A 27377-nucleotide genomic window follows, 5' to 3' on the forward strand; every position below is an offset into this window, starting at 1 on the left:
TCCCTCTCAGCCTTTGGAGGACGCCAAAATTGAAGGGAAAGAAAAATATAAAAGAGCGTAACCTCGTCAGGTTTCCATTCAAGCTGCATATCCGGACATGCCGTTCCCACTTAATATCATTCTACAACCTGACAAATTCTCCTGCACATACCGCACATCCCAGTCAACTAAGGTAACGTTTTGAATTTGATGTAACATACAGTATCTTATGAGGATGTTGTTGGGGAGGAAGCAGAGCGAGTCAGTGTAGGAGGGGATCTAAAGAGAGGCCTAATCTGTCTCTCTGTCTCAGTCAATCTAAAGGAGGACCAGGAAGTGGAGCGCTGCTTGCTGTGTGATTATGACCTTTCTCTCCTGCTTGTCTAACAAGATGGCAGTGGGGAGCCCCGCCTGTGCCCCTGGGTCCTGAACACTGGGCCATTGTGCGGGGGCTGTTGCACTCCAAATGGGGCAGTGTTGTTGTTGTGGACCATGTTGTTATTTTAGAGGCTGGCCATTGCACCATTATCTCCACCGCAGGGATTTTTTTTTTTTTTCTTTTTTGTCAGATCTTGACGTAGGCGTTGATGGATGTGGGGATGGGGAGCAAAAGGAAAAGGAGCTCGGTTTGGATGAGAGACGAGGCGATTTAGTGAAGTGGGTCACAGCTACCGGCCGCGCACACAAAAGAGTAACGAGCACATATGCAAACATGCCTTCGCGCACACACACACACACACACACACACACACACACAGACAATATGACAGAGACTGTCGCCTCTCTTGTTCCAACTGCTAGCTTTCCCCGCTAGGCCCCCAAATCACACAAGCTCAGCCCACTGGAAACACCCGGTTGCTCCACTTAGCTCTGCTCCTCTATACCCAGTGTTTTGGGTGAAGGGCATCCGGCGCCCCCAAAGTACCACAAGGGGGCGGCTCTTGTTCTGCCCTGCCTTTCCTGCCCCTGGGGGGGGGGGGGGGGGGGGGGGGAGGGGGTGGGGGTGGTGGAGGGGAGGCAGCCTTTCACATGAATATCCCATTACACAGGCCACACTCTCAATGAAATCCTGGCGGGGATTTGAACTCCACCTGTCACTCACAAGCTGGCCACACCCCCTGCCAACCCTTTCTGCAAAACCACCTGTAGAGAAAGTTCTTGCTCACATGGTGATGCTTTTTTTAAGCCAATACATCTCAGTGCACAATGCTGTGATATTGTCTTTTTAGTACAATGACATTGATTATAATATATCGGTTCATAGTGTGGTTTTGTGTTATTAAACAGTGCCTCAATCTTAATTTAAAAGCTGGTTGTCATATTTATAAAAGCTTCCACTTCCTCTATTATTATCTAGGAATGTTTGTATTTTATATATTTGCCAAATTTCTTTACATAGTTGCCTGTTTTCACATGCTGGAAGCACTAATATCTCATCTGATTCAGCTGCGAGAAAAAAAAACATAAATCACAAAACCTTCTTCCAACTCTCTGGTCTCACTCTGGTCTTTTATGGTCCTCTTCTCCACCAATAAGTGACCTGAGAGTAGGGTAATGGGATCAAAACAGGGCCCTACTTCTAAAAAGCTCCCACCACTCCCCCCCCCCCACCCCCAAGGCTCTCAAAGGACATCAAAATGCAAGTCACACCATCCAACGCCATTCTTCTCCGTCTGTCTGTGACACAATTCGCCGAGCCTTTGATCATACAACGACCACTTCTGGCCCCCTCCTCCTCCTGCCGCACCCCCTTTTCCTCTCTCCCTCTAAATTATTGGTGGCCCCCGGTTACAGCCCCCCCCCCCCCCCCCCCCCCACACCATAACCCCTCATCCCTCCCACACCTCCAAAACAAGTCACCCTCCCTTGCCCTCATCATGCTATGTCGTCCTTGCATGAAAGAGCTCGTCTTTTTTCCTCTGCACAGCTGTGTATGTGTATGAATTCTATCCTCACTTGCACTTCCACTTCAAAAAAAAAAATTAATAATCAGCAAATTTGTTTTCCCGCTTTACTGGACTTTTGAAAAAATCCCTTTGAAATCCTCATAACCACTCCAAATGTCTGTATTTGCAAATGAAACATCCCCCAGGGCTAAAAAAAAAAAAAAGCTTTCTTTGTGACAAAGCAGAAATTTCAAAAAGATTTCTCTCCTCACTTGCATTTAGCACCAGCAGCTAGTAAAACCTTGTGAACTTCAGAAAAAAAATGATGCTTGTAGGGTGCAAAAAATCTTAAAAATTCTAAAAAGGAGTTGCTGAATTGCATGTCTATTTAAAGTTATGCACTTGCTGAAACATGGCGCTTAATGTGCTGTGCATTACAACAAGGCATCCTTCGCTATAACACACCAGGAGCTCACAACATCAAAGGCAAGTAGGCGGATTGGAAAAGGAGAATGATCCCTGAGCTAAAAGTGATCTATACAGGATGCAGATATAGACGCGGGCATGTACGTCCTTGAATCATCAACTCTCAAAAAATCTGTTTTTAGAAAATCTCAGGCATCAATATTTTACCCAGAACCCCGTTCCAACACTTCTCGCCATGGCATTCAGGTCACGCTGAGGATGAGTTTCCTGTCGTAACAATCAAAGCTGCCTTGTTGTCTGAAGCGTGTGCCAAGCCAAGGACAAATTTTTACAAGATGTTCTTTGTGAGGCTGGCTAAATGATTAACTGGACGAGATCTGTTGTTCATGGATTTCTTTTTAGAAATTCTGGAAGAAGAGCTGGCACCTATTTCACACGCACACAAAAACCTAGAGGAAGAAAAACCCGGGCACGGCGCCAGTCCTCACACCCACCTGCTTCCCCAGCGTCGCGCATGTGTTTACGTGTCTCACTGTTTGAGCGCAGGCGTGTGTAGAGGCCAGTCTGTAGCCTGAAACGCATCATGGGTGACCGAAGGGGTAACTCAGTGGCATCTCTCACTGCACTGACCGTCCGTTCTCCGTGAACTCATTCACCCCCAGCGATGAAGCATCCCGCCCACCACCTCCCGGGCCTTTAATTCAGCCCGACCCCTCCGACCTCCTCCGACACCCCTCCCCACCGACAGTTTCCCCTCCCCAGCACTATGCTTCGACCTCCCTCTCTATGGGGGGGTGGGTGGGTGGGGGGGAGCATTGTCAACTTCCTGGAATAACACACAAGCCTTTGCCAACTGAGGCGGCGGGCGGTTGTGTTGAGGGATGTGGGCATGGGTATGGTCCGAGGGGGGTATGTCTGATCACAGCCCGCGAACCGAGTCTCCTCTGGGTTCTGTGGTGTCTTTCAGAGTCTCATGACCGAGGCACGACTCTCGGAGCTGAAAGATGACAGCAAGAGCTTTTTCAGGCCAGGATGGAGTGGTGTGCAACAGGATGTTCATGACTAGACACTAACAAGCACACACACACAAAATACACCCATTGCACCATCCTGAGCCACATAGTACCTCTGCAGACACTCACACCATCTAGCAGTGTCAACTTAAAGAGGTACTGCACACTTAAACATGTAAACTAAATTATATGACTGTACCGTGATGAAACACATCAGCGCTGGTGTTGATATTGACATGATAAGTTTGTAAAAATCGGCATTTCCTGGCTTGAAAATGGCTCAACATGTTTTGTTTTAATTGTAAAATCAGCCCTGAACCTTGCAAGGCCAATGCTGACAGAGTTGATTGTTTGGGGCTTATCTACGTCATGAAATACCTCCAGCGTCACACACACTACTTAGTCACAAGGCCACGCCCCCCCCCCTTACAGTCATTGCCCTGCTACATATTTTAAATATGCTGGGAGGGAGGGAGGGAGCAGAATTTGGGTGTGTGGTTACTCTTTAATCTCTAGTCTTTAAATCAAGCCAAATTAACTCTTGCAAATATAGTATGACAAATAATATCACAGTAACGTTCAATAAAAGTCCAACATATTCATGAGCAACAGAATGTTTTGCAGCTCTCAGCTACGAATGACACAACAGCTCTGAACAAATGCAAACATTAACTGTTTCATGTATGATTAATCTGCCGTTGTCTTTTATCAGTTAATCTATAGTTTAGTCTGTAAAATTGTCAAAAAAGTAGTAAGAAATGTCTGTCACGTTCAAGTTCATCAAGTTCAAAGAGCCCGAGGTGACATCTTCACACTGCTTCTTTCGTCTTAACAAGTGTCATAAATACACACACACACACACACACACACACACACACACACACACACACACACACATATATATATATAAATAAAACAACAAAGAACTGCAAATTCTCACATTTGAAAAGCTGGAGCCAGTCATCTCAGGGGTGATGCGTGTTTGTTTACAAAACCAACTCAGCAATTATCATTAGTGCTCGCCTCATGATGCACTATAACAATAAAAACACAAGCCGATATAGCTTCACAATATTTCATGTCTGTCTTAAAACAATATTCAGGTGCTTGAATGAACACTGAAACAGCTTTTTCTTGGAGCTGTAATCATCTCCTCTGTTCATACTGACCATCAGGAGGTTCACTCCTCATGTCCTTTCAATGTAAGTGATGAGGGACAAAATCCACAGTCCTGCTTGAGTGCAAAAATGTATTTAAAAGTTTATCTGAAGCTAATATGAAGCTTCAGCTGTCGAAATTGATCAAATCAAGTGGATATATTTCAAAGTTACTGTCTTTCTAGTGTCTAATTTGCAGTTTTTGTTACAATGATGCCCACTCGATTTTACTAACTTTGACTGCTGAAGCATCAAATTAGCATTAGAAAAACTTTTAAGTACATTTCTGTACAAAATGACAACTGTGGATTTTGTCCCCCCCCCATCACTTTTGAAAGGGATCTTTTAATGTTAGCAGGAGGGATGATCACCTGGGCAGCTGACTATTAGTTTAAGACAGACTTGGAAAAACTGTGAACCTATCCTTTAATCATACGCAATATCACAATACCCCTGCAGTGTAAAATAACATTTTATGCAAACCAGCACATAACGACACTCCATTATGCAACATCCAGCAAACAAGCTGAATAAAACTGTTGGCCAAAACACACAAACTAGCAAAATGTCAACACCATGTTAGCACCAGCTCCTCCACCAGCCACCCTCCCTGACAGCAAACTGCGGTGCGGTCAGGACGCAGTCAACTTCACCCCCCCTGTGCCCAGCAGGGCAGACATGGGAGCATGCTTTAACCAATTACTTTCCTGCTGGCGCTTAACCCCCCCCAACCTTCCTTCTTCTGCAAATTGCACAAACGCCTTCCATTAGTAATAAACATAAATAATACTAGCACATGCTCTTCAGACCTCTAGTAAATATATAGAAAAAGAAGAGGTGAGGCTGTTTGCTGGGAGCTTGAATGAGCTCAAAAAAATGGCATCCTAATTTAAAATATGTGAGAAAAAGTACTGTCACGCAGACACACACATGCTAATGAATGCTCGGTTGCACAATCTACGAGATAGCCTCACCAGCTGCCACATACATGCAGCGATATCTCATCTACAAATCTGCTAACTCGCCCCCAGTAACAACACGCCTGCTGAAAGAAATTCATCAGATTTAAAGCACAAAAACAAGAGAATGATCACTCCGCAAGGTGTGATTTTCATTCATAACTGCGTGTTTGCCGTTATGATATAAGTACATATTTTGCAAGAAGTGAGTAGCGAGTCGCCATTGATTGACAGTCATAAGTCAAAAGGTCAAATTTTCCCAAAGTCTTGTGGCCATCTGTTCATGTGGAATGCCTCCTCTTCCATCTAGCTTTCATCCCTCCCCGTCTCCTCTGTTTCATTATCTCACCTTCCCCGCTGGAAGACAAGTTGTCTGAACCCTGAAGAGCTAAAGGCATCATGCCTGAAGGACAGAGGAAGGAAATCAAAAAGGCCTTTAATCCAGAATGATGACCCAAAATAAAATCACCGAAGCAGAGAAGGAACGGGGAGACTCTCTCTCTCTCTAGCAAAGTCATTTTAGTTCAGGCTCTGTGAGGTTAAGCTTCTGGTACCCGTTGGGATGTGTGTGTTTAACAGACACTCCTATAAACCTTGCCAGGAGGATTAACAGCGTGTGTCCTTGGCTGCGCAGGTCAGGGTTACCACCAGACTCAAGACATGACAAGTATGGCTTTTCTTTTGTCCGTTTGTTGACAAAAATGAGCCCGAAAAGGTTTTAAAGTGACTTCAGGCCAAATTATAACGCAAATATTGTATATATAATAATCTTGTTTATGGAATTAAACTTGTTTAGAGGAAAGAAATAGAATAAATATTTCTTTTATTTCTATATATAGAAATCTGTGAGAAAGAAAATTCTGCACGTCCCCTGAACTTTCTGTCCAGGGGATGTTCTCTAAGTTGTTCTATCAATTTTCTAAACTAAAAACAATGTCAGTAGAGACATGGGATGTATTTTCCTAGTCAATAACATGTCTTCAAGGGTTTATTCATTCAGTTACTATCACAACATGTCAGATAATCTCCAATCAAAACAACACATCTTCTGAGTTTTCTTATCCTCGCACAGAGGTTCAATGTCGGACAGCACACGGGAGGGGGGGGGGGAGAAAGGAGCACAAGAAAGGAGCAGGAGTTTTGAATTGCAGCCTTCTATGTATAGCACACACAAATAGACTCACAAACTTACATACACACGACATACATACACACACACACACACATACACACCTCCCCTCTCACTCTCTCTCGGTCAGTCTTTGCCCCTCTCGGTCGCTCTCTGCCCCTCTTTCCCAGCACTAGAAATAACTTCAAAGGGGGCTGGTAGCCTTGAGGAGAGAGAGGGAACAGGATCCAGTTACAGCGGAGCAGCTGGGAGGGCCCTACAGGTGGGGCCCCGACACTCCTCCTCCTGTAACATTATCAGTGTAAAGGGATCCCTCTGCTTCTCCTCTCAAATAATGAAGACTTCCTCTCTTTTGTCTTCCCCGTTGGGACTAAAGGAACAATTAGCCGAGCTAGCCTGGCATCCATCTTTTATTTTGGCGGTCTAAATCAAAGAAAAGGAGGAGTGTGAAAAAGAAAAAAAAGTTGGGGACTGAAGACAAAAGTTTATGAAAGTCAGCTTTACTCTTGGCACTGTTTTTTTTTTTTTCTTCTTATGTCAAGGGCGTGCGAAGCAAGCTAGCTCGGTGATGTGAGCCACAGTGCAGGCATCATCTGTTCATACCCCCCCCCACCCACCCCCCACCCCCACCCCAAACCAAGCCCCCCACCCCCACCAGTCGCTGTCCCCTCCTTAACCTCCTCTGAAAATCACCTCCGCGCCATCTTCATAGCAACGGGCAAAGCAAACAAGTGTCATGGTTTCAGTGCGAGCAGGGGACGCTGGCAGAGGACACCTAATATCATGTAAATGTCCTGATATGTAGCACAAGGCTCCGGGGTTGACAGCTTTAACACTGAGCAGGACGCCGAGCTTGTGACTCTATTAACTCTATGCGAGTGCATCCCGAAACCGTCAATGGCGTGTGTGTGTGTGAATGTGTGTGTGTGTGTGTGTGTGTGTGTGTGTGTGTGTACGCACACTCAAAAAAAAAAAAAAAGTCTCCCTGGTGTCACTTTCAGCTCTTCAGTCTTTAAAACCCAGAGTGACACGAACAAAGGACGGGCCGACAAAGTACAGGGGTCAACATTGGGCTGGATGCCACCATTTTGGAAAGAGAAGGGTGGGGGTGGGGGGTGGGGGGGGGAGTGGAAACAACTGCACCCCTCTTCCCTGAAGAGATCACAGAATCTATGCGCGAAGATAAAGTAACAACAGCGAGCCAACATATTGTCTCCATGCGCGTGAGGCCGCTGCCCTTATGAGGACAATTACAAAAAGTAGGTGAACACGCGCATAAATTATTTGTCAGCATCAAGGTGCCACAGAGAATTAATTAGCATGACTAACAATGCAAACAAGCAATGGGAAATGGGGCTCATTAATAAACTGTTCTACACAGCACACAACTGCAGAGTAGCACTTGCAAGTACACATGTTTTTCTACCCAACATTTCTCACAAGATTTCAAGTTCTTGATCAGCTAATTGATTCATCCTTTAGACTATAAAATGATAGTGAATGATGCTCATCACAGGTTATGACTGCTCTAGGTGATGTCATGATTGGCTTGTTTTGTCCGAGCAACAGTCCAAAATCCAAAAGATATCAAATTTACAATGATGCAAAACAGAAAAATACAGCAAATCTCCACATTTCAGAAACTGAAAGCAGCACATGTTTGGCACGTTCGCCTGATAAATGATTCGAAATGCATGATCGATTAGCAAAACTGTTGTTCTTTTTCTGTCCGTCGACTAATTGTTTTATCAACTAATCATTTCAGCACTACCCCATTAGTCAAACGGCTTTAACTTTCTGCAGGTTAAGTTTCCAAACCACATTCAGCTTTGATGCGGTTAGAGATTCCGGTCGCTGCCAGCACTGCCCCAAATATCACTGGCATCCCCCCGCTCCGGCCCGCTCCTCTGCAACCCTCGCCATAAAACAAAAGTCAATGTCACTACTTAATGAGCTATGATTAATGCTGCTGCAGAACGGCTGGTGAGCCCGGGGTGGGGGGGAGGAGGAGGAGGGAGGTTGCGCATACCTGGCGCAGTCAGTCCACTCTGTATGTGCGTGTGTGTGTGTGTGTGCGTGTGTGTGTGTGTGTGTGTGTGTGTGAGAAGGCTGAGGGGTTGAGCTAAAAGTGGACCGAGGGGAGGATTGCAGTCATCAACACCTAGGCTCTGACTGGCCTTTGAAGTTACGCGGCGTCTTTGATGGCCCCGGCCATGGAGGAATGCTGCTCACCCTCCCTCCCCGCCCATAAAGCCCCCGGAGTTGTGGAATGCGGCGCAAGCTGCTGCTGCTGCTGCTCGGCCCGCTGGAATGGGATTAGAGTATAGGCCCATATTGCCCTTCCTCCCCCCCCCCCCTCTCCCACCCTGCCCTTTGTGGTGGACAACATGGCGGCAACCTTGCCCAGTCCCCCAATGTTTGGGCCAATGGTGAGAAGAAGAAGAGGAGGATACAGTATGTTCCCAAGTTGTGTTTTCCCTTAGACTCTCCTCTCTAATTCAGTCTGTTTTTATAAATGAAGCATGAACACTCAAATTGTTTCATTCAGACAGACACTTCAGCAGCTTCATTCACTGATTTACACTTTCTCATCAAGAAAACATAAAACATCTGATTTCATCTGATTAATAGTTTAGTCAGAAAATTGCGCTAGGTGACGTCTTCACATGTTTTGTTACATCTGACCAACTCACCACAGCCCCAAGATATTCAGTTCACTATAACATAAGACAAAGTAAAGCAGCACTTTTTTTTTGCATTTTTGCTTAAACATAAAAAAAATATTATTGAGCAATCCTCAGAATCATTGCAATAACAATGTTGATGTTGAATGCAATGATTTGAAGTGTTCCAGCGGTTTGTATTACACCACAGTGAGTCTACACATGTAAAACCTTTCTTTTTGTTTGTTTTTAATCACAATTTGAAAAAGTATCATTAACACAAACAACAGGTGTTATGAACACATCATCATGATTCCACTAAGTCCATCATTTCCAGCTTTTTTTTCTCTCATCACGGTGACTTTTCACCCACAACAAAAAACTGATTTCAGTGTGGTCGGTCTTCATTTGAAATTTTCAGTATTTGGATTTGCGGTATGTGGGAGCGGTGGCAGAGGTGGCCTGCGGAGATCAAACACGTCCGAGGCAAGCAGCTGGCCCATTATCAAAAGCTGCACCACCTAAACCTTGATGCTTTGAGTAATAGATTAAGGGAATGGCAAACACTAGATGACCAAAGCCACATGCTAAATATGCACAGTAACCCAGGCATATCAAAGCCGCAATATGAAAGCGGCTGTGGACGCATATATTATATATATATATATATATATATAGAAATAAATTCATGTGTGTGAGTATTGTGTGTTACAGCAGGAGATGAGTGTTGTAATCCAGCCGCTCCTCAGAGAAGAGACAGACAGGGCTTTCTGCAAAGGTCAGGTTCATTTTGTCCACACACACACACACACTTAATGTAGTGAATGACCTTCCACACAACAACTACACAAACAAGCCATTTTGGCCATGCATGCCGATGTCTGTCAGGGCTTGGTTACACAAGGCTCAGCTAACCAGAGCACTGGCCAACGCTGCACACAGTGTGTTTGCTGAGGATTGTAGCTCCCTGCCAGTGAGAGTGAGAGGAATGTGAACAGGACTTACAGTACATGCACATGTTCACACACTTAAAACGAATGTGTGCACAGACGGTGAGTTTCATATGGTAAGAGCTACTCCCCCCCCACCTTCCTCTTTACCTCTGCTTTCCCCCTGGCCACAGTGTTTAGGGAGGGAGGGAGGGAGGGAGGGAAGGAGGGAGGGAGGGCAAGGTGGAGAGGCAGCCAGCATTAGCACTGGTTTCAGGTTTCAGACGCCTCTGACTTGTTTTCTTTAGGAAACACTTACTGGGGCTCCGACTACACCAGAGGAAGTGCTCACCTACATCACTTCCGGGTCGGATGGCTAGGGTCACGCTGCACTCGGGGGCTCCATTAAACCACATGTGGAATGCGTTTAGTGTCACCAGCAATTAACCTCATGAGTTAGTTTCAAATGTACCGACCTTTAAAGAAAACATGGAGTAATAAGGGTGAGGGGGGTTTGCGAGATTGATTTTCTCTTGTGAAAACTGGCACACGTAGAATCAGCCCCTGACACATTCCCAGGTCTTTTCTTGGCTCGCTTGTGTCTTTTTTTTTTTTTTCCTGCCACCCCTCTTTTTCTTTCACTTGCTCTCTTGTGTCTGAATGGCTGTACGATCACCTTTCATGACAACCTGGAGGGGGGAAACAGGAGGAAAGCTTGATCGAGGAGCTCAAGGCCCTCCAAGGAGCTAATGATATTCCAGAGGAAATGAGAATGTGAATAAACAAAGCCAGGGCCATTTCCAGGAATAATGCAAGAAACATGGATTGGGGTGGACTAGGGGGACAGGATGGAGTGAGGGGAGCCATCATGCAACTTCCTACTTATATTCCTTCAGGGAAGACCTTGAATGGCAAGAACAGGAGCACCGGAAGCTATTTGGATGTTCTCCAAACCGCCAATAGTCTCCAGTCTTCTAATTGTTGTAGCTTTAAGGATAAGAGGTAATATACATGCTTTTCACACTGACACAATGCAAATACATACATGCTTGCAAGTTTTTAGAGCCCAACTGATAAATCTGCATAGCCAGTACTTTCAGTCGATATTTGTACTGATATATATGATGGCCAATAAGTAATAAGAAATGCCTGAACTATGTTTGAGGTAATTACAAAAAGAATGAAATAGTTTGTCTATTAAAGCGCACTGACAAATGTATTTTTTAACCAAAACAGCTCCCGCTCACAGACATCTCCCATACATATGCTGGTTACAATTCTTCAATAATGAAATATAATGGATCCTTATCAAACATTTTGTTATGTGTTCATGTTAAAAATTGAATATCAGTCGATATACTGTTATCAGATTTAAAAAAAAAAAAAACTCTCAACCATCAATGTCAGCATCAGCCAAATCAAAACTCCAATATCATCAGGCTCTACTACAGATAAACACTAGTTCTGAAACAATTAGTCAATTATTGGATCAATAGAAAATGAATCAAGAGCGATTCTGATAAACAATCAATCGTTTGAGTCCTTCATAAAGCAATAAAATCTGTTCCAGCTTCTCAAATGTGAGGAATATTCTGTTATTTATCATTGTTTATTGAACATCTTTGAGTTCGGACAGGTAGTTGGACAATACAAGATCTCTGAAGATTTGACTCTGCGATTAAACAATTAAATGGTTAATTGACCAGAGATACATTAGATACAGTAATGAATACTTAAGATCATTATTTGCTGTTTTAATGAAGAGACAATGTAAAATAATTGTAGAATAAGCATCAAGCAAACCTTTCTATTTTGACCGCAAAGTCAATTAAACTTTGGACAATAGTCAATGCAAGCCTTCAAAAAAATTTAAACATCATCGACATAATGTGAGATACTTCAATCGATGAAACACTGTTCATCTAAAGTTTCCATTTAAGGCACTTATTAAAATATTCTTTAAAATTCTGGGAGGTCTGAGACACAAGCTAGGCTAAAGGCACCAGGATGGACCAGTGGGCAGGTTTATCCCACCTCTGAACATGAAAGCAGTAGCCATCTCTGCATGTGTTTTCGGAGCCTCTCCCTGCGCTTATTCTGGCTAGTGATCAGGTTATACAAGTCCCTCTTTTCAGAGCTACACCGTAATACCGATATCCCCAAAGAGGGAAAAAAAAAGAGAGAAGGAGGAGGTAGAGAAGAAGAAGGGGGGAAAAAATCCTATCTGAGAGATTAACTCGCAGCACCCAACCGAGCCAGTGCTGGGTTCACTGGCTCACTCAGTCCTATCTTACCCACTAGTCTCTTGTTCTAAAGCAAAGCATGTCTTTGATACTCGACTAGAAGGAATCTGGAGGCGTTACAGGTTTCTTTTGTGCTTTGCGCTGCACAGAGAGTCTGTGTGTGTGTGTGCCAAGGCTGGGATTTCTTTTCTTTACCCCCCCCCCTCCACCCCCTTTCTTTTTCTCCCTCGTCCCTTTGCCTTCATCTCTTGCGCCCCTTCCCCCATCCCAAACACTAAATCAGTGAATCATAAACCTTTTCTCTCTTTTTTGGAGGTGGGGGGGGGGGGTTGGGGGTCGCCATCACAAACTGCTTGCTGTCCAAAAGCTCAAACTCTTCCTGTGAAAGTTTCCAATCTGCTGTAATTAGGGATCAAAGTGACCATATTTGGGTGGGGACTGAAGGTGATGACCGCTTCAGAGTTTGGAGGGTGGATAAGGGGTGGGATTTTGGACAGAGGAGGAGGAGGGGAGGGGGGGGTAGTTGGGGGTGTGTGGGTGAGGTTTGACTCCCCTTGGAGATTTTCTTAAACCCATTACATCAGCTTTTTTCTGCTTCATGGGCTCCAAGTCCGGGGCTTTTGTGAGGGTAGAAAATGACCTAAATTGACATTCAGAGTGGTTGTGGTTGGTTAATTGTGGCCAGGCATTTTTGGCATAAATAAAACAAGATTCAAGAGGCCTTCTTTAAGCCTTTTGCAAATTCTGCGTCTTTGTAAGCATGGCCTCCAATGAATGTAAAGTGGTCATACCCAAAATCACGTGAGCTTTGTCAAATATGCTCAAACCTTGCAGATCAAACGGGGGGCGGGAGGGGGGCAGCTCTATCAGAACGATTCTGAGTAGCGATAAGAAGAGCACGATATCAAAGTGAGAAAATGCTCAGCATAAACACCCACGCTGTGATCAGGCTTTTGAATAAAAAAGCTCTACAGTTCTCACCAACTGTGCAGTACATACATCTCTGCTTTCCGAATGACCAAAGTATCAGACTGTTTCAGCTTTGATTCCCACAAAGAGGCTGTCAAAGTGGTGCATCCACATGCTGTGGCTCCCTTTCACTTGATAGCACATGTTTTTCTATAGATATGATAGCAGAAGTTGATTTCGGTCAAAACAAGCTCTTTTAAAAAAAAAAAAAAAAAAGGGGGGGGGGGGGGGGAGCAGAATCAAGAGAAAAGTGTGAAATAAGAAATGATGCAGCAGTCCTGCTAAGCTCTACCCACACATTCTAATCAAAGGCTTCACAATGGTTGGCCTAAAAAAACATAAAAGAAAAAGGAGAAATTCAAAAGAGGCCACTTGCTGGTGCCGGGCAAACTGATCAGCAGCACATACACTGTCAAAAGCTAGTGGGAATGTCAAAAGCACCACTGATCTCTCTCTTTCTCCCCTAATGTGATCAAACAGGGGTTCATTCCTCGGAGGAGGTCAAAGAAAGAGAGGGAGAGAAAGTGAATGGGAGCTTTGGTGCACCATAGGAAGCCGGCCACCAGCAGCACAACCAAGCAGTGAGCACAAAACAACATGCTGTCTCTCAAGCTTTCCTCCAGTCCCACGGCAAGGGGGAAAAGAAGAAGAGTGGACCGAGGAGGAAAGAGTGGCTGGGCAAACAGTGAGGGGTAAGGGCTCAAAGGGGCCTGGTTGCCCGGGTGAGGGGGACCCGCTGCTCCAACAATGTCCACATCAAGCGTCCGGCTACGGGCCAGGCCCCGCAGAGGTGTGCTCCCAGTGCGCTTGGAGGTCAGTGGCATGGACAAAAGGGAAAGGAACAACCCTACCCTGGCAGAGCAGCTGGGCTCAGGACATAGAGGCTTAGGACTTGAGAAGAGGTGTGTGTACAAGTGTGTGTGTGTGTGTTTGGAGGATGATGAGGGGGGTAAATGATAGAGAGCAAGCACAGGATGGAGTATGCTTTCAAACACATCAAAAAATGTTCCCTGAATCATCAATAGAATTGCAAAATTGGTGGAGACGCTGGTCGTGAAAGTAGTTTTTCCCTCACTGTAAATTCACACTTCAAAGTTTTCTTTTCATGAAATCTTCAATGGTTCAAACAGAAATACAAATCTTGCACATGGTTCTAAATACTTCACAGCCCATGAGTCTTAGTCACCATCACTATGGAGAGGAAGTCAGTCACAGGTACAAAGAACAAAGAATTCAGAACATCTCATCATTGCAATTGGGAACAAAACACTACACCAACAAAACTGACCCATAATCCTACAGTAAACCGATTTAAATTGCAGAGTGTTTCTACAAAGCGTAATCTTTAACTTCTGATCACCATTAGCCACATACACAACAGAACTTTAAGCTCAGTGATCAGATGTTTAGTGTACATTAGGGGTCATAGTTGACTTTTTTTTCTCTTCCTATTAAGCAAGGCTTGTACTTTTTTGGATTTTTTTAATCAAAGAACTGCATGTTTTCTAATACAGCTCATCTTTTGTGTTGATCATTCAACCAGGAAACTTTATTTCCCATCAAAGCCTTGGAAGTGCTCCAACTGCAAGTCATCTAACACTGCCTATGCAGACTGTTACTTCCAAAATCTTGGATGCTCAACATAACTTCACCTTCATTACAACTCTAAAGAAGAAATACTCAGAAAGTTTTTTTTTTTTTTTTTTGCAATTTAGGTTGCCATAACGATCCAGCCACACCTCCTTCTGGCTGCTTGAAAAACAGTGTGCTCACAAACCCACACACACACTCACTCACTGTCCCTCCACACACACACACACACACCAATAAAAGGGGGGTGGGGCTGCGGCGGTGATCGGACAAACACTGTTCTTGGAACTCTGCCGAGCGAGGCTATTGTGCAGGCGAGCGGTAAAGAGACAGAGAGAAAGGTTTGGGAGGGGTGGGGGTGGCGTTGAGGTTGCTTCAATGGCTGGCTCCATCAGTGGGTGGAGATAAAAGGCAGCAAGGTGCTGGGCCAAGTTGAGGCCTGGCTGAGGTGGGGAGGGAAAATGGTTTGGAGGAAGGACTTGGGCTCGCAGTGGCAGGTGTGAGCAGGTGAGGCGGGTCAGAGAAAAAGACCGGTGTGCGTCCTGTGTTGAGGAACATCTAGTTTAGCCAATCTCTTATCAAATATCTTTCCTTCTTACTCCATTTTATTAACAAGAGTACTGAACAGTACTGTAAGCAGTTATTTATTTATTTATTTTACCATATATTTGAAATAATTTGGGTTTAAACTCAGACACATGCTTTAAAACCTCAACTGTCTGCATGGCTAAATAACATTAAAGAATATGTGTTTTTTGTAATTTGGGTGAACTGACCCTTTAACTGTGAACTCTTCTTTTCCTGAAAAAAAGAAGTAAATGTTATCTTGCATGCCTGTATCCTTTTACCAGTCACCTCAGGGCCACATGGGCTGAAGGTCTGGGTGTGGATCCATGTCACCCGGCCATTCAATCCCCCTCATCTCCTACTCCGTCAACCCACACCACCGCCTGAGGACATGGGCTGTGGATTTCATACATTCCACTGTGGGTGGGGGAAACACTTCAGATTCTCTGCTTAAGTGCTTTTGATTTGAAGGATTTCATGAGATTTTGCAAAGCCGCCTCTGAGAAAATTGAACTTTTTTAAAAAAAAAAAAAAAAAAGGAAAACATGTAAAATAACATACCCCCAAACACCATGAAAACAAGTTATTTAGGGCAGGGGGCGTGTAAACCACCCTGTAAATATTACCACAACATCAGCGGCAATTACAAGGAGAGAAAGTGGCATAAACTAGACTGTCATGCCTTCGTCACTCCACCCTGCGCAAAGCCTCTACAAAAATGACTGTTTGCGCCTTGGGCAACAGAAAAATTCCCTTTCTTGCTGTAGGAGCAAAATAAATAGTCTACATGAGGGCAAGGGGAGAGAAAAGTAAATTTTAATTGGTGTGGAAATAATTCCATTACCATATAGCTCCCTATAAAAGGCTGATTTGTTCTTTTGATCGCCCCAGTGAGTGTTTATGAAGTCACTGTGGGATCAGCCTGGGCCCAGGGGCAAGGCCAGCCACCAGAATTCCTCCGAACATTTGTTTAGCAGCAGGCCGAGTGCAGAGCGGTGCACAAACGCAGTATTGTTCCTCCCGTTCTCACTGGTCGCGCTGCCAGAGGTAGGAGCTGACTGGGCCGGAGAGAGAGAAGAGGGGAAGGAGAAGTTGTGGGGTTGAGGGAATAAGCAGACCCTGGGGATAACCGCCCCTGAAGAGTTAAACATCAAACCTGCTTTACACACACAAGCACTTCCTGCCGTCAGCGTTACCGGGCCGCTTTGAAAAAAGGTAATGGCCAACTTCTAAAAGATCAGGTCATTTCACAGTCGAGAGGGCTGTTCCATCGCTGAGTGGTCAGAGCTTTCTCCCCCCCCACCCCCCCCCCTCCCCTCCTCTACACTCCTCGGCACGTTGTGGCTTATAAATTATACAATCAAAGCCAACAAGTTCCTCCCACATCCATGCCTTTGTATGGGGATATTTGGAAGAGATTTATCTGCCCAAGAGTTCATGACTCTAGTGTTATAAACCCCTAGGGATCCATGTTATTTGATTTGTTTTTTATTAGAAACAAGGAACCACTTAGCTGGCTGTAACCTCTGGGGCATTTGGCTCCACATCTAAGAGGATTGCAGGTTGGAAGCCTTTTTTCTGAAAAGGGACAGCAATGGCAAATACTGCCTCTGGAGATGAAAAACAAGCTGGCAAAACTGTGCAAAGTTACTGTAATGTAACTGTAATGTCTGGAAGCCAAAACGTTGGGTGCGCAGGAATTTGCAGATTTGGCAAATTGTATGATGATAAATATTAACCATTCAATGTAGCAGATTCACCATCTCCTGAGAGAGACTCCCATTCAAAAAAAAAAAGAAAAAAAAAAATCATGGCTTTGAGCTGATTTATACCGCAGTGTGATTATGTGATTTATTTTTAAAATCCAGTCTGCTAGAGCAGTTACTTTGAGGTTCCACCTCCATGTTTGTGTTGAACAGTGAGGTAATTGTCAAGCTAGACTTTGTCTCTTTGATAGGCAATACAGACCCTTTTCAAACTCTTAATCACCATGATGAAAATATTAAAAAGGACAGAGAGGGACGAAGGGGTCAGGGAAGATCTGTCCGTCGCTGCTTCAACCAAAATTTCCATACACCTCACCATGACACCTTGAAGATGAATACCTAATTCTGAGGATCGGAAGATGATGAATGCTAAAAGAGGACGAGTGCATATTCAAATAGCTGGCAAGTCTGGCCTATTTTTGCATATGAAATTCCATTGCAACTAAGGGTCAGGACCTCTGGGTCCTTAAGGAAAGAATGTGTGACTTGAAATTGAAGACCAAAGGGGCTGCTTGCATCCCCTGGCCTCCCAGCTGGGAGGACAGCATAAGCATCAAAGAGGCCCTGTGAATCTTCAGAGGGTCGATCGGGATAAACTCGGAGGGCATGTGAAGGGTCTGAGAGAGTTACCGCTGATCGTGCATTGCGTGTGGAAGCCCCCCCATCTTCGTTTACAGCTTCTCCGTATTTCGTGAATTATTCAAAATAACATGAAAAGACCACACTAGCCTCAGCCATTAGAGTCCCCAGGGCGTGCTGTTAGCATGTTAAAGCGTGAGTCACACAGTCCAGTGAGCAGTGTGTTTACCTCACGTTTGTCTTGGCCAGCTGTGCGGTGCTGTATTAGTGCAGCACGAAGAATGATGAAACCTGTTGTGACAGCCACGGCGGCTACTTCTCCTCTGTAATGCCCTCCTGTACTGTAGTAGGTGAGCGTGAGAGAGCTTTTTGACACTTGAAGGCAACATCTGCATGCTATCAGTGCTGTCTTGTCACAAATTATCATCCCTCTACTCGTCAATTTTTAAAAATCTATGCAGGATTAATGCCTAAAATTCATTGATAAATGGAAAACAAATCTTCACAAAGTTGCAGTGTGAAAGACTGTTGTAGTAAATCTTCCTAACGAGCATCTACAAAGGCATTAGTCAGGATGTGGTTTTTGAATGCAGATGATTTTTGAAATAAAACTGCCATTGTGATGAATTTCACTGACCATTTTCATGTAAGACATTTGCAAAAAGAACAATCATTAGATATCTGCAACAGTTTTTTTCCTGCATGTGATGGATATCTCCCTGAAACAACAAGTGACACTGACAAACAGCGACATGATTGGCTATATAGTGTTGTTAGCGGCTATGTATGGCAGGTCTGAAGCTGTTGAGTAAAATCATAATCTCTGTCATCAATATTGAGCAATGCTCAAAGTTCAAATTCACAGAGAAGCCAACATCTGAACAGAATGATTATATCCATCTAAACCTAGAACCACGTCAAAACATTGAAAACACAGGTGGGAGGATACAGGCTCGGGTTGGCGCTGCGGGCCCTTGGCTTTCAGCTAAACCCGTGTGTGTGAGTGAGTGTACCTGGCATGTCACAATAACAAGCGCTGGTCATAGGCAGAGAACAGAGTGTCTTTTGTAGGGAGAACCAGGACAACCAGCATCCCCTGTTGGGCTCCTGCCCCTATGAGAGAGCTGAAGTGTCCCGACCTCCAGCACCTAGTCTGCCAGCCAGCCAGGGCCTGGCCCGGAGAAGCCTGTCATCACTACCACAGAGGCCTCTATTCATCCCCCCAAAGACAAAGCCAAAAGTGTACAGCAGCCATCCAAGGCATCCCAAGCATCCAGATATCCACCAGCGATATCATTTTAGGCTTTTGTGAGCCCGTGCTTTGGTTTCCCCGCCGTTCTCAACCCACCATCCATGCTCTCCATTCCTTCCACGTCCAGGATTTATCCGCTTTGCGGTGCAAGGAACTCACATGCAATGCACATCCTTGGTGCACAGTGACCACACAATGGAATCGACTGGTAATTAGCGACATCATTTTCAACATTTTTTGACCAAAATCCATGAAAGCCTTTAAATTTTCGTAAAACACCTGGTGTCAGGTATGTTGTTGATGGATGCACATGAGGTGATGCTTCTTACATGTCCTGCAGCAGTAACAGCTGTTTCTGTGGGATAACCAGATGAACAACTGGAATGCTTTCAATGTGAAAACATGCACGGGTTTTCATTTTTCAACAATATCTTTCCTCCCAGCTGTGGAAAATGTTTTTCTTTAAGAAATCTTTGCTCTCATTGGTTGGGTGTGTCTGGGTGAAGACCGATACGTTCGCAAACCGAAATCCTACACAGCAATGACATATGTAGAAAAACAAAGTGTTGCCATCAACACACGATGGAACTCATTTTGCACGATTAAACACAGATTTTAACCTTCAATTCCTAAGCTCTCAAGGATTTATTCAAACAGGACACACATGGTACCAAAACTTTGCAACACAACATTTCACATACAACATTCAACATAACATTTTGCTTTGTTTAGGCGGCATTAAACGTAACTTAGGGTGAAAAGCACTACCGGTGTAACTGAAAAGTTGAAGAAAAGAGCAGCAGCTATAAGGAAATTCAACCTCATCAACAACAAATCTTAAGAAAGAGACATGTTTCTGTTTGACTGGTGAGATATGTAGTGCAGAAACACCACTTATGTTACTTTTGCATAAAGAATAAGGAGAGAAAAAAAGGCACGTGTTCACATTGCTCACTCCCATGTCAGACCCTTCTGGTCTGGCCGTCCTCTGGCCACACTGGACCCCTGAACTCAGTGGTGAAATCTCCACCTGCTGATAGCATCAGCTGCCCCCCCTCCCCTCCCCTCCCCTCTACACCACCACCACCACCACCACCACCACCACCACCCTCCTCTCTCGGGCATGTGTGGCGGCTGCTGATAAAAGAACTGTAGATAAGAGGAAACACAAGCTGTGATGAGGAACACATTGCCACCAGGAGAACAGAACAGAACCCAACATCAGCCCGGTGGAAAGGAACGAGAAGGAGAAAGACAGAGGGAGAGAGGAGGGAATGAGAAGAGAAAAGGCAAGGAGACAAAAGAGGACGGGATGAGAGAGAGAGAGAGAGGAATGAGAGGGAGGCGGAGAGAGAATCTGAAAATGATTATAGGAGAACACTGAGTAGAAGAAAAAAAAAAAAGCTGTTGTGTATCCCCGGGCTAAAAAGAGAGAGAAGAGGAGGCTCTGTCAAACAAAACTGAACAATAAGAACTATAAATGGCCAAAGAAGTTAAAGGACCAGTCATTCCTGAAGGGAAATCCCCTAAAACTGCATTAAGTCTATGTATTTCTTCCCAGCCGGCTCATTGTGAGATTTGGAATACATGCGGTTTGTCAAAACAACAAAAAGCAACTGCAATCAAAGTTCCCATATATCCCATAAATATGACACGAGACGTAGCATAAATACATAGCGCTGTCAAAACATATACAGAACTGGACGTTGTTGCCATCTTTAGCGAGCACTACTGCAGTATTTACCCTGCAGGAGCTAGAGTGAAACTGAAAGCAAGACTTTTTGGCAGCTGCTGGTTTAAGAAATACTGTTCCAATAAAAGGTAGTGCAGTGCAGTAACATTGTTACACAAGAAAATAGTCATATTTATTGAATTAATCCAGCAGACTCGCTCTACTAGCGACTCCATCAACTGACAAACTGACAAGCAGACGTTCCAGAAGACACAAACCAATCCTCTCTCTCTCTGCCGTTTTCCAGTTCACTTCTCTGGAAAACAAGAGTGAATGTAAATAAATCTGAGCTGTTGACACGGTCTGAGAGTGGAGGGGACAGGTGCCACAATGACACCAGCGACCTCCAGGGGGGATGTATGCATCCCATAGCAGTGTCCCCTTTCAAGATGGACACCGGAGGGGACAAGCCAGTTGGTCCACCCAGGGGTGTGAGCAGCACAGCAGCGGGTCAACTCTGCCACAACCAGGGAAACACCGACAGCTTAGGCGACACTTAGCGGTGCATTGTATCTAAAAAAAGGCGTATAATCTTATTTCTGTCTCCTATGCTTTAGATAACAGTCTCAGTCTTATGTTGAAGAATAAAATCCCTTCTGGTGCTCTGTTAGATCTTATTTTTTCTTCCCTGCATTTTCTTTCTACATGATATTTTTTTAGGGAAAACTGCTCTCTTTTCCAAAAAAAACAAAAAAAAACCAAATGTGCTGTGCTCACTGTAAGTCATGCTGGATAAGAGCAGCAGTGGAATGCTTAAAATGTAATCTAATATATATAGCTCAAAAGAATCCATTAGCCCGCATTTGACCAAGTACGCCCTGCTTCTGGCCAGGCTTCCTCCTATTGGCTCTGAGTCAACGCAAAGTGTCCTGCTAATCCAACAGTTGTCTGGCTACGCTGAAAGTCACCTCTGAGTCCAGCTCTAGCACTCGCGTCAGGAATCCACAGGCTCTTTGCATACCGAGCGGCCGGATATCCTCTAGTTAAAGAGGGCCCACTAAGCCAGGGCCATGTGTTGGGTTGACTAGGGGGAGGGTGGGAAGGGGGAAAGGGGTGTTTTTAAGGGTGGTGGCAGGGATGTTCAGGCAGTGCTTAAAAGGCCTTCAGAGTGACATCAGCATCACTTTGAGCTCACACAAAAGCAGTGAAGTGAGAGCGGACTGTTCAGGTTCCATAGAAACCAATCCAGTTTCCTGCAGATCCTCTCGGAGCCGTGCACTGCGCTGACTAAAAAGTGCAGTTGCTTCTTCTTCTCTGAGCCCGCGGATCTGTACATCTGTGAATGGCTTTTGTGTTGCTGCCGGGGCAGAACAAAGTGAGTTCAGGTTACTGCACTCCTCCCGTTATTGGCCCACATTGTCTCTAATTATTCCAGCAAACATTGACACAGCATGTGTGGTCTCACATTTATACTCCGTCCCCCCCCCTTCCCCTCCCATGCTTAACAGAGTGGGAGAAGACAGAGAGAGAGAGAGAAAGAGAGCAGAAAACAGAAAGAACTTATGAAAAGGAGGCAAGGAATGATGAGAGAAAGGAATGTGCACTTTTTTTGTGCTTAATTATGATGTAATTATAAATGAAAATGCATCGAGATGTACTAAAAATGCTTTGGTTGTTTTCATGCCAGTACAGAGAACTGCAGCGTATACTGCGGAGTGAGGGGGTTTTCCTCACCTTTCTCCCAAATAATGCCATGCCAACTCCAAGCTTTTAATACATGAACAACCAAGACCAACCAACAAGGGTTAGAGGGCATAATGATGGAGTTTTTTAGGATGCAATGACTGAAAACAGAAAACAGCCCTTCTCCACAACTTTAAAGCTCAATCCCACACTCTAATTTGAATTCTGAAGCTTTCCCGTTGCCTGGGCGATTCTAACTCCAGCTTTTGCAAAACAATAATTATGACGAATGTATGCATCAGTAGCTTACCAAATCCTCTGTCCATAAGCTTAGCTTGAGGCAATGCTGCAGAAAAGCTGACCCAAATATGCTACATGTGGTTGCCAATGGGAAATGGTTTAAGGTTAGGCACCAGAACGGGTTTGGTGTAAAATCAAATCACGAAAATTTAGAAATGGTTGCAAGCTTGGTTTCAGCTTAGTTACAGTAAAAGTGGCACTAGTCTCTTGTTAGCGTTTGGTAGCAGCCCTATAGAAAACCTTAGTGGAGTGTGAAGCCATTGCTGTGATTGCTTTTCACATAAAACCACTTTGGAGCAGATCTGCTGCAGATTTTTTACTGGAAGCCATTAAAGCTAATGGACTGACTCATCTGTTAGGAAGTATAACATTTTAAGTTTCCTCAGATGGGGTCTGAGTACGGACTCAGACTTTTTTTTTTTTTAATTTTTCACATCTCTTCTGAGTTTCAATAAAATCCAGTTTTCTCACTGAGAATTTGCAGCTTTATCGTATTTGAGAAAAGGTTGAATATATTAACGCTGCAATCAACATTCGCAGACAGCTGTACCTTTACAGGAGAGATGTGGTGTGTCACGACAGCATAATCCCGCACTACAAAACACTGCGTGTCTTTTTCTGCAATGTCCGTGGATGAAGTTTGAGTTTCTGTGTGCTAAATCTGCTCAGCCATAGTTACTGCAGATGTTTCTGCTAACACTTGATTCTATTAATTCCAAAACAACATATCCTGGTCAGGCTGCAAACATAAAACACCTTTCCTGCACCATAACACCATAACAAAGAAGACCGAGAAGATCGATACCACTCTTATGTCTGTTTGTTAAATGTGAGGCTACAGCCAGCAGCTAGTTAGCTTTGCTTAGCATAAAGAGTAGAAAAACAGCTAGCATGGCTCTGTCCAACAGAAACAAAATCTTCCTACCAACACCTCAAAAGCTAAATAACTAACTTGTATTTCATTTGCTTAATCCATACAAGTGTAAAAATGGCAATTTGTGGTTTTACAGTGGGAAGAGCCAGATTAGCCATGTCCAGTCTTTATGCTAAGCTAAACTAACCAACTGTCAGCTGAAGATTCACATGTAACAGACATGACACCATGAGAGCATCAATCTTCTCATCCAACCTTCAACAAGATAGCAAATAAGAGTATTTCCAAAAATGCTGAACTATTCCTTTAATGACACTTTGCTCAAGAATATATTTGAACTTTTCTATTGCGTAAATAAATCTACAACATACAAATTGCAGATCCTCCTGCAACTATTATATGAGAGAGAACCATGCTTCCAAACGCCTGGTGAGGCCACTATCCAAATCTCAGAGCCACATTCCCTGGGACGTGTTTATTTCGAAATGCCTGCGGGATACATGTCACCCCCGGGGGTGACAATTTGACTTTGTCACATGCCTGTGGGATGCAGACGGAATAGCAAAGGGCTGTATTGGCCCGTCTTTTTCTGTCATTCCCATCTTCTCCTACTCGATCGCTCCTTTCTCTCAAAACAGCATTCTGAGAAAACTAGATTCCTTGACAGGTCCAAGGACAAGTTATCATTAGCGAGCCAAGTGTGTTTGGACAAACTGCCCGTATGCTGCCAAGCAAAGAATAGCCAAGATCTCTTCAGTGCCTGAAAATTGCTAAAAATGAAAAATGCTGCTTATACAGTGACATATGACAGACAGAGGAATGTAGATAAACGGAGGAGAGGTGTGATTGAGAAAGTGCAGTGACACGAATAATGATGTGCTCCATCTTACTACGCAAAGAAACAATGATTTGATTGCTACTAACATTAGAGCCCCATTTTCTCTCATATGCCCACCCTCTAATTTACATTTGAGTAAAATAATCAGACCTAAAAAAAAAAAAAAAAAAAAAAAACAGAAAAAAACACAACCTTGACATTTTTTCTTGACAACGACATGCTGAGGCAATGAGGGGTGAACAGATGGATTGCAAGGGGACATAAACGGACACAGCTGGCCAGGAGTAATTGTCCTGACCTTTTCATATACACTCAGGTTCACACTGAGCCAGGAGGGGGGGGTTTGGAAGGTAGGGGTGGAGGGAAGAGCACAGATACAATTTGCATGATGGAAAATGTCATTTCGATCAGCCTAACTGACCGCTGTCTGTAAAGATCTTGTCTTGACATTTGTATTCCATCCTCAACTTTCTCTCACTTATTCCCCCAATTCAGAACAGAATCGAGGAGTCTATTCATGTATATATATACTCTTTATGATCTATTGTAAATAACATACTGTGCAAATTAAAATATCTGTCTCCGGATTCCCTGAAAAACAAGTGTTTTGCCTCCAATCCCAATCAGTCGTTTATATGTAATAAGTGCAGACACAGAGTAACATTTTACTATGTCATACAGCTGCAAGGTGAACAATTAGAATAAAGAAGCTCGACATTAACATTTGTAAAGCAAATTTAATTTAGTTATGTTTGACAGCTGAGTAGCTCTGAATTAAGTAGCCTCCATCACAGCTTTCCTTCAGTGGTTTCCTACGGTATTTTGTACAGTATCCCACAGTGTTTCATATAGTAACTGTAAGATTTAGACAGCCTCTCTTCATCCACAGCATGAAGTTCAACTACAGTTCAGCTACGACACCGACAAAACGACTGAAATAGAGGCAACGCGATCATTTTCCAACACGAAAACGGACGTGCCCGCTTCTTTCACCGATACACAATATCAGTATGGATACAATTATTTGAAAGTGCTGACTACGCTCCGCATCAGGAACAGGTTTCAGAGCTTTAGCAGAGTGCGATGAAGCATCTTTAAACAGTCGACACGCTCGCAGCACATTGTTAAAATTAAAAATGGGACTGGGAGTTAAACTGGCTTTACTGGATGAATTCAACCAATTACTTAAATTATATAGGAATTAAAACAAGTCAATGTAATTGCCGACAGGAGAATCTCGCTCGCAGTCAAGACAGTCACGCTTCAATGATTAACTCGATTCATCATTAGATAATTAATCATTCGGCTGGGTGGCAAAGTTCATAAACAACTATTTTAATAATTGTATAATCATTAACTCATTTATCAAGCAAATATGACAAACTTTTTGCTGTTGCACGTCAATGTAAACTGAATATCTTTGGTTCGGTTAGACAAAACAAGGAAGATGTTACTCTGGGCCACATCTCTGCATTTTCTGACATTTTACACACTGCAACAATTAATCAAAAACAGAGTCAACAGATTAAATGATAATAAAAAAATATCTGTCAGCTGCAGCCGTACTCAAAGCGAGGTTAAATCATGTTATGAGCCGTGTTTTGTCTCAATCCATTCAAGTACAGCAGATTAGCTGGACGGTCCTGTGATAGTCATGAACGCTACAGTCTACGTGTCGGAAACAAGGAGCTCTCTTCTTTACAACCGGCAACAAAGGCTTTGTGCTGCAGTCCTGACTTTCGAGTTCGACCCAGAATGCAGGAGTTTAAAAGGCCGACCTCCGCGTGAACTCCGAATAAATAAAAGTGCAGCTGTTTACTGCCAATTTAACATCAAAGCGATATACAATCACAAAACAAGGGCGGGGGAGAAGATAACTTCGATCAGAGGCATGCAAATAACCTTTGGCAAACCGAATCAACAACGGTGAATTATTGCCGTGCGCTCTCAACAAGCCAGATACTTTCCTGCAGTGTGTGCCTCTCAACTGTCATGGGAGCTGTCAATGAGTTATCAGCCTGATGATCATGTGGGCATTTTTGAAGGGATCTGTGGTCATGCTTAGTGTAACACACATTACAAGGAAAAGTACATGCGCACACACACACACACACACACTCACAGGCCCTGTATAAACTTTACAAAGAACAGAGTCAACTCTGTTCCACCTGTTGTGTACTTTAGAAACGCCCAATGGATTAACCTATCTGCTGAAATCAGATAAAAACTGTTTCCCGTTCCAAGTCCTCCATCAAAAACGTAAATAAAACTTTTTTTTCACCAGGATCCTTACGTTAGAGGAGCGTCAGGAGGTGACCTAACACCTTCACCTGTGAGGCATTCTGAACACTTCGGTTTCAAAAAAACACTCCAAAGTATTTTTTTTCACCATGCTTGTGCAAGGGAACACCTCCACCTTTATTTGTATGGGAGAGGATTTAGCTTGAAGGCCTGCAATTACATCATTCAGTTTTGCAGTGCTGCATATCAGGGCCGGCATTACTCAGAGAGGCCTTTGAAGAGTTTGGCCCAACCCTCGCTCTGTCTCTCTCTGCTTCCCTCCTCCCCTCCGCCACCCCCTTCGGCACTGCCTTTGATGTTAGCGCGTGGAGCTGCGCCGAGCGTCGCGGCCTCCCAGGCCTCCCCGCCTCGCCTGATCCTATCTGCTCAGGCGGCACATTCATGTGGTTTACACCCGCAGCACGACTCCCGGCAGCTATTCACCCAGCCCTGTAGGCCCCTCCCTGTTCAGGGTCCAGGGGCTAGAGAGGGAAGCAGTGTGGCCTTAGCTGCCAACGGGGGTCCAGAGGAAGGACAGGAGGAATTGTGGAGGCTTTATCAAAGCCCGAGGCTGTACTACAGAGCTTTTATTGGCATGGTATATTAGTTACTATATTTGTAGA

The 27377-nt window shown here is 44.2% G+C and overlaps 1 protein-coding gene across 3 annotated transcripts in view; it reads right to left on the reverse strand.

The window, feature by feature from the left end:
- znrf3 (zinc and ring finger 3) overlaps window positions 1-27377 on the reverse strand; it is a 70257-nt gene that overhangs the window by 35217 nt on the left and 7663 nt on the right. Inside the window, exon 1 of one of the 3 annotated variants that reach the window (XM_042421926.1) lies at window positions 6654-6675. The exons of the other annotated variants lie outside the window; for them this stretch is intronic. The gene's annotated coding sequence lies outside the window, so the exon portion shown is untranslated. Of the gene's footprint in view, window positions 1-6653; window positions 6676-27377 lie in introns of those variants that run through there. 3 annotated transcript variants of the gene reach the window in all.

Source organism: Thunnus maccoyii, chromosome 9 (assembly GCF_910596095.1).
Source record: "Thunnus maccoyii chromosome 9, fThuMac1.1, whole genome shotgun sequence".
NCBI lineage: Eukaryota > Metazoa > Chordata > Actinopteri > Scombriformes > Scombridae > Thunnus > Thunnus maccoyii.